Here is a 10,930-nt window from a genome sequence, read left to right on the forward strand (position 1 = left end):
ATGGCTTTTATGATCTTTAAGTATGTTCCTTCTATCCCGACTTTCTCTAGGGTTTTTATTAAGAAAGGGTGCTGGATTTTGTCAAAGGCCTTTTCTGCATCGATTGACAGGATCATACGGTTCTTATCTTTTCTTTTATTAATGTGATGTATCACACTGATTGATTTGTGAGTGTTGAACCAGCCCTGCATCCCAGGAATGAATCCCACTTGATCATGGTGAATAATTCTTTTTATATGCTGTTGAATTCGATTTGCTAGTATCTTATTGAGAATTTTTGCATCCATATTCATCAGGGATATTGGCCTGTAGTTCTTTTTTAATGGGTCTCTGTCTGGTTTAGGAATCAAAGTAATACTGGCTTCATAGAATGAGTCTGGAAGTTTTCCTTCCCTTTCTATTTTTTGGAATAGCTTGAGAAGGATAGGTATTATCTCTGCTTTAAACGTCCGGTAGAACTCCCCTGGGAAGCCATCTGGTCCTGGACTCTTATTTGTTGGGGAATTTTTGATGACTGATTCAATTTCTTTGCTGGTTATGGGTCTGTTCAAGCTTTCTATTTCCTCCTGATTGAGTTTTGGAAGTGTGTGGGTGTTTAGGAATGTGTCCATTTCTTCCAGGTTGTCCAGTTTGTTGGCATATAATTTTTCTTAGTATTCCCTGATAATTGCTTGTATTTCTGAGCGATTGGTTGTAATAATTCCATTTTCATTCATGATTTTATCTATTTGGGTCATCTCCCTTTTCTTTTTGAGAAGCCTGGCTAGTGGTTTATCAATTTTGTTTATTTTTTCAAAAAACCAACTCTTGGTTTCATTGATCTGCTCTACAGTTTTTTTAGATTCTATATTTATTTCTGCTCTGATCTTTATGATTTCTCTTCTTCTGCTGGGTTTGGGGTGTCTTTGCTGTTCTGCTTCTATTTCCTTTAGGTGTGCTGTTAGATTTTGTATTTGGGATTTTTCTTGTTTCTTGAGATAGGCCTGGATTGCAATGTATTTTCCTCTCAGGACTGCCTTCGCTGCATCCCAAAGCATTTGGATTGTTGTATTTTCTTTTCGTTTGTTTCCGTATATTTTTTAATTTCTTCTCTAATTGCCTGGTTGACCCATTCATTCTTTAGTAGGGTGTTCTTTAACCTCCATGTTTTGGAGGTTTTCCAGACTTTTTGCTATGGTTGATTTCAAGCTTCATAGCATTGTGGTCTGAAAGTATGCATGGTATGATCTCAATTCTTGTATACTTATGAAGGGTTGTTTTGTGACCCAGTACGTGATCTATCTTGGAGGATGTTCCATGTGCACTCGAGAAGAAAGTATATTCTGTTGCTTTGGGATGCAGAGTTCTAAATATATCTGTCGGGGGGCCTGGATGGCTCAGTCGCTTAAGCGGCCGACTTCGGCTCGGTCATGATCTCACAGTCTGTGAGTTCGAGCCCCGTGTCAGGCTCTGTGCTGACAGCTCAGAGCCTGGAGCCTGCTTCAGATTCTGTGTCTCCCTCTCTCTCTGACCCTCCCTTGTTCATGCTCTGTCTCTCCTTGTCTCAAAAATAAACATTAAAAAAAATTTTTTTTAAATATATCTGTCAAGTCCATCTGATACAATGTATCATTCAGGGCCCTGGTTTCTTTATTGACTGTGTGTCTAGATGATCTATCCATTTCTGTAAGTGGAGTGTTAAAGTCCCCTGCAATTACAACATTCTTATCAATAAGGTTGCTTATGTTTGTGAGTAATTGTTTTATATATTTGGGGGCTCCCGTATTCGGCGCATAGACATTTATAACTGTTAGCTCTTCCTGATGGATAGACCCTGTGATTATTATATAATGCCCTTCTTCATCTCTTGTTACAGCCTTTAATTTAAAGTCTAGTTTGTCTGATATAAGTATGGCTACTCCAGCTTTCTTTTGACTTCCAGTAGCAAGATAAATAGTTCTCCATCCCCTCACTTTCAATCTGAAGGTGTCCTCAGGTCTAAAATGAGTCTCTTGTAGACAGCAAATAGATGGGTCTTGTTTTTTTATCCATTCTGATACCCTATGTCTTTTGGTTGGCACATTTAGTCCACTTACATTCACTGTTATTATAGAAAGATACGGGTTTAGAGTCATTGTGATGTCTGTAGGTATCATGCTTGTAGCGATGTCTCTGGTACTTTGTCTCACAGGATCCCCCCTAGGATTTCTTGTAGGGCTGGTTTAGTGGTGACGAAAAAAATACGGAACGCTTCACGAATTTGCGTGTCATCCTTGCGCAGGGGCCATGCTAATCTTCTCTGTATCGTTCCAATTTTAGTATATGTGCTGCCAAAGCTAGCACTATAATAAATCTTTAAACAGGTAGTGCAATCCGTCCAAATTTATTCTTTTTAAAAAATTTTTTCTAATGTTTATTTATTGTGAGAGACAGAACATGAGTGGGGGAGGGCCAGAGAGAGAAGGAGACACAGAATCTGAAGCAGGCTCCGGGCTCTGAGCTGTCAGCACAGAGCCTGACATGGGGCTTGAACCCACGAACTGTGAGATCATGACCTGAGTTGAAGTCGGATGTTTAACTGACTGAGCCAGCCAAGCACCCCAATATTTTTCAAAATTGTTTTGGCTATTTCAGTTCCTTTGCCTTTCCATATAAAATGTAAAAGTAATTTGTCTATATCTGTACAAAATCATGCAATTTTGGAATTGCATGAAATCTACAGATCAATTTGAGAAGAATTGGCATCTTTATTAAGTCTTTCAATCCACAAACACAGTATGTCTATTTATTTAGATCTTACTTGATTTATTTCATCATTACAGTTGGCCCTTGAACAACATAGGTTTGAACTGCACAGGTCCACTTGTGTGCAGATTTTTTTCAATAAATGTAGTACAGTACTGTAAATGTAGTTTCTCTTCCTTATAATTTTCTTAGTAATATTTTCTTTTCTCTAGCTTATTTTATTGTAAGAATACAGCATATAATACATATAAGATACAAAATATGTGTTAATTGACTGTTTTATTTATTCATTAAGGCTTCCAGTCAACAGTAGCCTATTAGTAGGTAAGTTTTGGGGGAATCAAAAGTTACATATGGATTTTTGATTGTGTAGGGGATTGGCGCTCCAACCCCTGTGTTGTTCAAAAGTCAGCTGTGTTTTGTTTCAGTATAGAGATCCTGTACATGTTTTTGTTAGATTTATTACCTAAGTATTTCAGTTTTTGGAGCTAGTACACTTTTTTGGCTTGTTTGTTTTCAGTTGTTTGGCTAGTATACAGAAATATTGATTTTTTGAGTATTGACCTCACCCACAAACTTGCTAAATTCGCTTGTTAGTTCTAGGAGTTTTGTTTTTGTTTTTTTAGATTCCTAGGGATTTTCTACATAGAAAATAGTCATAGAAAATAGTTTTTCTACATAGAAAAACAGTCATGTTGTCTATAAATAGGAATGTGTATTTTTCTTTCCAGTCTTATGCCTTTATTTCTTTTTCTTGCTTTATTTCACTGGCTAGGACTTCCAGTATTATGTTGAAGTGCTTTGTTCCTGATCTTGCAGGGATGCATTGTGTCTTACACCACTGTGTATGATGTTAGGTGTAGGTTTTATGTAGGATACCTTGTACTTGCTGATCCCTCTCTCTGCAATGTTTTCCCCCCAAACATACCTATGGCTAGCTTCTTCAATTTCTCTAGGTGTTTTATCAAAATCTGCTTTCCCTGTTAAAATTTTCACCTACTCAATATTTTATATCCCCATTTCCTGTTTTATTTTTTTCCTTAGCACCTGTCACTACCTTATATAGCATATACACTTCTTTATCTTATTTATTGTCTGCCTCCACCATAATGTAAGTTCCAAGATGGCAGGGATTTTTGTCTGGTTTGTCCATTACTGTGTCCTCCCTGATGTAAAATGGTCACTCAATATATGTTTGGTGAATAAATAGATGGGTGAACCAAACCTATTCCCATTTCTGTCTTCCTTCTAATCTAAATGACTCAACTATCCCTACCCTTATTACAGGTCAGCTCTCCACTTGTCCTCTGCCTTCCTTCCCCTTTCACTCTCACAAGGACTTTCATCATGCAGTTATTCCTCATCTCTTCTGCATCATCTGTTTATTCCTCATAATGTGACCATTCTCATCAACATAGTGTCTTCCATCTTTTTGACTTCTTGTTACAAATTGAATTATGCTCCCCCCAAAACATATGTTGGAGTCCTAAGCTCCATTACTTCAGAATGTGACCTTATTTAGAAATAAGGTCTTAGCAGAACTAATCAAGGTAAAATGAAGTCATCAAGGTGGGCCCTAATCCAACATGACTGGTGCCTGTATAAAAAAAAGACGACTTTGGACATAGGGAGAGTGCTGTATGAAAATGAAGGCAGATAGTAGGGTGATGCTTCTCTCACCTGAACCTCTTAACTAAATTCTGTTTCTACTCTTGCCTTTTACAGTCTAACAGCTAAACTACAGTCTTTCCAAAAACGTAACTCTGATCATCTCATTCCTTTGCTTAAAACCTCCAATGGCCTCTTATCACATGTAGAATAAAATCCAAATTCCTTTCCTTTTCTACGAACTCTTACATGGTCCGTCCCTGCCCTTCTCTCTGTCCCTATCTCTTGAACTTTTACCCTTCACTCTCTGTCTTCATTCTGTTCCTCAGATATTCCAAGTCTTTTTCCTGACTCTGCAACTAGCTGCTCAGTCTGCCTGGAACATTCTTTCTCCAAATCTTTACAGGTCTGTTTCCATCTTGTGATCCAGAATCCTGCTCATATATCACTTCCAAAGACAGGCCTTCTCTGTCCACCCAGTGGAGAGTGGCCCCACACTTCCATACTAACTCTGTTATACTGCCCTGTATAACTATCTCTGTTGAGATCTGACGTTGTCCTGTCCTATCTGTATATCACCCTCCTTCCCCAATCCCCAGTGCTAGACTGTAAGCTCCTTGAGAGCAGAGACCTTATTAGTCTTTTTTTTTTTTTAACCATGGTATATCCAGGACCTAGAGCAATGCCCAGTGCATAGTAAGTCCTCAATAAATCTTTGTTAAATAACTTGGTAACTCCTGCAAGGTAGAAACTAAAGCTGAAATCCAAATCTTGACTCTGTATTTAATTTATTCTGTATTTAGAGAAAATTTAAGACTCTGTATAAATTTACTAGGGCTGCCACAATAAGGCACCACAAATAAACAGTGGTTTAACCAAGAGAAATGTCTCACAGTTCTGCAATCTAGAAATCCAAGACTAAAGTGTCAAGAAGTTTGATTTCTTCTGATACCTCTCTCCTTGACTTGCAGATGGCTGCCTTCTCAGTATTCTCACGTGGTCACCCCTTGGTCTCTGTGTATATTGTGTACCCCAATCCCCTCTTCTTATGAGGATACCAGTCATATTGGATTAGGGCTCACCCATATGACCTCATTTGACTTGAATCACCTTTTAGAAGTCCTGTCTCCAAATGCAGTCACATTCTGAAGTATTGGGGGTTAGGATGTGAACATATGAATTTGAGTGGGGGGGGGGGGCGATACAGTGCAACCCGTAACAGGTCACTAAGAGCTGAGGGAGCTGTTCAGTATAAGCCTGATACCTATGGGACATGTGGGGGCCACCACCTTTCCGCATAAGCCCCAGGGACAGCTGTAACCTGCCAGAGAGTGTTTGCAGCCTCACCCAGTCAGGGAAGGAGAGCTCTGCTCTCTCCCCTTTCCTTTCTCCCTTTTTCCATACCAGAGGAACTATCTAGAGAAGAGAGAAGACTTCCTCAAGCCATGAGAGCCATCAATCCAGCCTGGAAGGAAAGGGAGAGTGGGGGAAAAAAGCTTTGAATTAATATGATATCAAAAGTTAAAAACAAATAAGAATGAATCTTCAAAACCAAAAGAAATATTTAATAACAGAAAATATCTGAAAATCTATGAATGGGGCAGAAATATGGTTAAGAGAACTGCCATCCTCACAGAAGGGTAGGTCAGGGTGGGTGGGGGAAGTGACAGGAAAAGGTGATATGTTTTTTGTTTATCCCCAATGAATTGAGATGCCTCAATATGCTGATTTCATGCTCCAGGCACAGCAGAGAACCACAAAGCTTTCTGTATATGTGACCCTAGGAGGCTGGCCGTTTCCTCCCAGCACCAGCCTGGAGTGGGCGAGAGTCAGATTCTTGTCTCAGGAATAGGGCAAGTGACACAGAGGGTCACTCATGAATAACAGAAGTAGCAAATGGTAATTACATGGGCTCTTCATCTCCAACAATCTGTAATCAGAACTGCAGTTCAGTGTTTGGTCTACCCAGCTGTGCAGTTCTGTCTCATGTAACCGTCTTGTGTACCTGAAAAGACTGTTAGCCCTGTGAGAACAGAGACCGCATCTTCTATTTTATGCATATGTATAGCATATGGTTGGGACTGTTTACAGTACTCACAGCTCCACGCCATTGCCCACATGAGTTCTGCTTTCTGGAGTTACTTCTGTCCCCCACCTCCACACTCATCACCACACCTTCCATCATTCCCCCTCTCCTGCTTCCTAATCCTAATCTCCCAAACTCTGCCCTGACCTCACCTCCTTCAGGAAATTTTGGGTTGGGTCCAACTCCTTGCATCAGTGGAATGTAAATTCCATGAGGAAAAGATTTTGTCCATTTAGTTAGGTCCTCTTTCTAACTCCTAGAGAAGCCGCTGGCATCTACGAGGTGTTCATTCGAGTCTGTTCAGGCAGAAAGTGCAGTTTGTGACCAGAATTTCCTGGTAGTCCTGAGAGCACTGGAAGCGTGTTGGAAATATGGGTCATCCCATGGTTTATGGTGTTAGTTGGAAGCCCACCATCATTGGACATCTATTTAACAAGTTGTGAAATTCGGAGAACTTCCATTTAGAATTCTGTAATCTGAATCTAGAAGAACAAGTATGAAGCCCTGTTTGGACTCAGGACCCAGAGAAGTACAGATGTGATTGCAGAGAAGTACAGATGTGATTGGAATCTCAAATGGATGGCTAGCCCCCTTCCAGGCTGCAGTGGGCAGGATGGGGACTTTCCCAGAAGCAAAGAGCACACAGTTGACTAAAGTATAAACTGTACCAAGAAGCATGAGATCCACTTACTTGCTCAGAAATGTGGCTGCCCTGGGGGCTGTGGGAGACGTGTAGCCACAATCTGTGCTGCCTCGGGGAGGTTCCATGAAGGACAGCATCCTCCTCTGCCTTCTGTCCTGGCAACAGCTGGACAGCTGCAGGAGAAACCTCACACCTTTTCAGCCCTTGCCTGGAAAAATCTTTGATTTTCTTTGTTAGGCTTATTGAAGCCAAGATGCAGGCATAGTGTGGTTGTGGTGGTGAGATAGCGTATCTTGTAATTCTTGTTGTGTTTTTTCCCCTACCCCTGAATGCTTTTAGGTTTTGAGTTTGCATTTTCCAAGTGCTGTTTTCTTTATGTTTAAATGTAAGCAGCTTAAGTGTTTCATTCCTTTTTAAAAATCTACTTTTAGTTTCTTGTAGTCCATCAGCTGCAGTGGAGTAAAGAGCCCTGGACCATAAGTCAGGAGACTTAGATGTCGATTGGTACTTTGCATCCCTCATGTTTAATTCTCTGAACCAGCTTCCCACCTGTACATTGAGGGGTTTGCATGAAGGACCTCCCCTGATTAGATGGAACCTTAAAGTCAAACAGACAAACCCCTAATAATCTCTAGCCCAAACCTTCAGTCTGGAGTTTAAAAGCTCTCACTGGGCTCTGTTTTGTTTTTCGATCTGTAGAACCATGCTGTCCAGTGGGGTGTAAAACGTTCTAATACCCCTTTTTAAAAAGCAAAAAGAAACAGGTTGTCTTAGTTTGTTCAGGATGCCATAACAAAATACCACAGACTGGATGGCTTATAAATAACAGAAATTTATTTCTCATGGTTCTGGAGGCTGGAAAATCCAGGCTCAAGGTGCCAGCAGATTTAGTGTCTGGTAAGAGCCCGTTTCCTGGTTCACAGAGCCTTTCTACTGTGTTCTTGTATAATGGAAGGGTCAAGGGAACTCTCTGGGGTTTCTTTTGTAAGGATGCTGATCCATTCATGAGGGCTCTGCCTTCTTGAATCACGTAACCACCTCTCACAGACCCCCACCTCCCTGCTCAGAAACCTGGGTGCATGTGTATATCATCATATATGAATGGGGGTTAGGATTTCACATATGAATGGGGGGACATAAACAGTCAGTCTGTAGCACAGGTGAAGGTGCAATGATTTTAATAATATACCTTTACTCAATATATCACAAATATTATTCAACATGTACTCAATCTAAATCTTACTAATGTGATGTTTTACTTTTTTGTTGCATGGAGTTCCTGAAATCTGGTATGTATTTTGTACTTATGACACATCCTAATTTAGACTAGCCACATTTTCACGTGCACGGTAGCCACCATATTGCATAGCTGTAGCTCTAAAGAAGCACTGCCCTGGCCACAAAAGTGCCTCATTTCTGCTTTCTAAGAGAAGTGCAGAAATGCCAAAGAGCTCTTCTTGCTGGTCCTCCCAAGGAAAGTAAATTCTTGTTGCTTCATAAAATAATATTTTATTGTATCCAGATTACTGTTTTTCTGTGTAGGAGAGAAATTACCCTTCTGGATTTGCAGAGTTCCAGTCCCACAAACTTCTAAAATTTCCCTTGATTCTCTTTGCAGGGATAGAAATATTGCTATATTATCAGTAGTAAGAGCAGTGTTTCCTGAAATGTGTTGCATGCAGCACTAGGTTCGTGGGATGTGAAGAGGTGTGAGGGGAATAAGAGATTTCCACGGTCAGAAAGCGTGGGGAATACTGATTGTGAAAATCCAATACATATCTTTATTGCAGAAATACTAAGAGATGCCTCTCTCATGTATAGGGGTTCCAAAACCAATAAGATGCTTTTTGTGGAAAGCATCTTGAGGATCAGGAGTCAAGTGGGACTGAGGCAATGCCAGGCAGAGAATTTTCTCCCCGACTTTCTTTTCCAGGGCAACCTTGCCATGTGGGTCTTAAATCCATTCCCAAAAGTTCCTTGTGCTTTCTTAACTCCAGGGCCCCCGCTGATGCTATGTTCTTGAGAAAGAAAAACTGAGCTCAATAATGAGTTGTGATAATGGCTCTAATATTGGGAGCATTAGTATCTGTTGTGAATCAGAGCCACTATCTTTCCTCAACACATTTTAATAGTTCTTTCATAGCTCCTAAATGTGACAGTGAATGTACATTTTATTTTAAAGCGGCCGTTCAATTTAGAGACATTTTGTTTTATTTCTTTAATGATCCTGTCAAGTATAGCAAATGTGGCAGCTGTGATGTTTTTCAAATGGTCAAAAATGCAAGAAAAGTAAATTCTGCTTCTCTCGGCCAGCATCCTTCACATTCATAGAAAAGAAATATGTTCCCATTTAAGATGAAAGGTTCTTTGCTTTCATTTCATAGCTCATATTGGAGAAAAAGTCTCAAGGCCATTTACAGTTTATTAATTTATCCCACTATAAAATCTCTTTATAATGGGGCTTTCAGGTCATTTTAACCCTCCTCCTCCCTTCTCTTACTAAAAGATAACTCCAGGCATTTCAAATCAAATGAATTAGAAACAAAGCCATTATAATTATAATTATAATCTCTCCACTTAGAGATGGATCACAATTTAACACTTTTTCCCCAGGAATTTGGGTCATATTAATAGAAATTGTAGTTTTCTCTTTAGAATACAAGACCAGCTTCTGACAGTCTGGTCCATATGTTAGATACATATAAAAGTTAATCATTTTGCTCTGGTGCCAGCTTGTGTGTGAAGAAAAGCTGTAAACCACAGCTGTGTGGAGTAACAATTGTGAACTTTACTGGCTTGCACACGTGAGACGTCAGTAAACTAAGTAAAATGTCACTTTACGGAACTGGAGAGTTGGAAGTGGGAGAGAGGATCGCTAAGATTTCATTAAGGTTTGTACTTAGTAGAGTCATTCCATTCTTTACATTTCACAAGGATAGTTCAAGTTACACAAACCCTGAATCAGCTGTTTTCCAGATGATTAGGTTTGGCTTAGCCACAACAATAGTGATCCCACAACAGTGGGATCTCCCGGTGGTTGACCTGGTTTGGTGTGTGAATGATAAAAAAATCCAGATATCATCTAACGTCAGTTGTGTTCAGTCAGTTTGGCCAGGCCGCAGTCCCATCAATTACTCAGTAGTCTGCCTTGAATATGATCAAAAACTCGGAAACTACTGTAAAATCTTAAATTAGGCCATCCTAGCTGATGGACTGTCTTAGTGTTGACTGCGCAGTGCTGCATACTGCTGATAGCCAACTTTGGGCAAGAAACTTAAATACCCTTTGCCTCAGTTTCCTTTCTTTGTGGATTGGGCACCCAGCTCACAGGACTGTCACATCAAATAATGCTTTTCAACCACTTAGCACATATCTACTACACTGTAAACATTCAGTAAATGTTAGTATTTAAGAATTGTTAACTCTTCTAGGGAAGTCTGGGTGGCTCAGGCTGTTAAGTGTCTGACTTCATCTCAGGTTGTGATCTTGCCGTCCTGGGTTTGAGTCCGATGTTAGGCTCTGTGCTGACATCTCAGAGCCTGAAGCCTCCTTTGGATTCTGTGTCTCCCTCTCTCTCTGCCCCTCCTCCACTCATGCTTTGTCTCTCTTGCTCTCAAAAATAAATGAACATTAAAAAAAATTTTTTTTAAAGATAATATTACATTATGCGGTCTTTCTGTTGAGAATTTCTGATTTCTGTATTTTAAAAATAATATCTTAATGGGGCACCTGAGTGGCTCAGCCAGGTAAACATCTTACTCTTGACTTCCGCTCAGATCATGATCTCCCGGTTTGTGAGTTCAAACCCCAGATTGGACTCTATGCTGACGCTGTGGAGCCTGCTTGGGATTCTCCTTCTTTCCCTCTGT

The 10,930-nt window shown here is 40.2% G+C and overlaps 1 protein-coding gene and 1 non-coding gene across 2 annotated transcripts in view; one reads left to right on the forward strand and one right to left on the reverse strand.

Annotated features, from left to right (window-relative positions):
* The window catches only part of MYO3B (myosin IIIB), a 434,070-nt gene that overhangs the window by 231,547 nt on the left and 191,593 nt on the right, over nt 1-10,930 (forward strand). The window lies entirely within an intron of this gene.
* LOC121031199 (U6 spliceosomal RNA) lies at nt 2,216-2,322 on the reverse strand. Its single transcript, XR_005790610.1, has one exon. It is a non-coding gene; the product is annotated as a U6 spliceosomal RNA (small nuclear RNA).

The sequence above is a fragment of the Herpailurus yagouaroundi genome, unplaced genomic scaffold (assembly GCF_014898765.1).
Source record: "Herpailurus yagouaroundi ecotype Mexico unplaced genomic scaffold, PumYag 140, whole genome shotgun sequence".
In the NCBI taxonomy this organism is placed as follows: domain Eukaryota; kingdom Metazoa; phylum Chordata; class Mammalia; order Carnivora; family Felidae; genus Herpailurus; species Herpailurus yagouaroundi.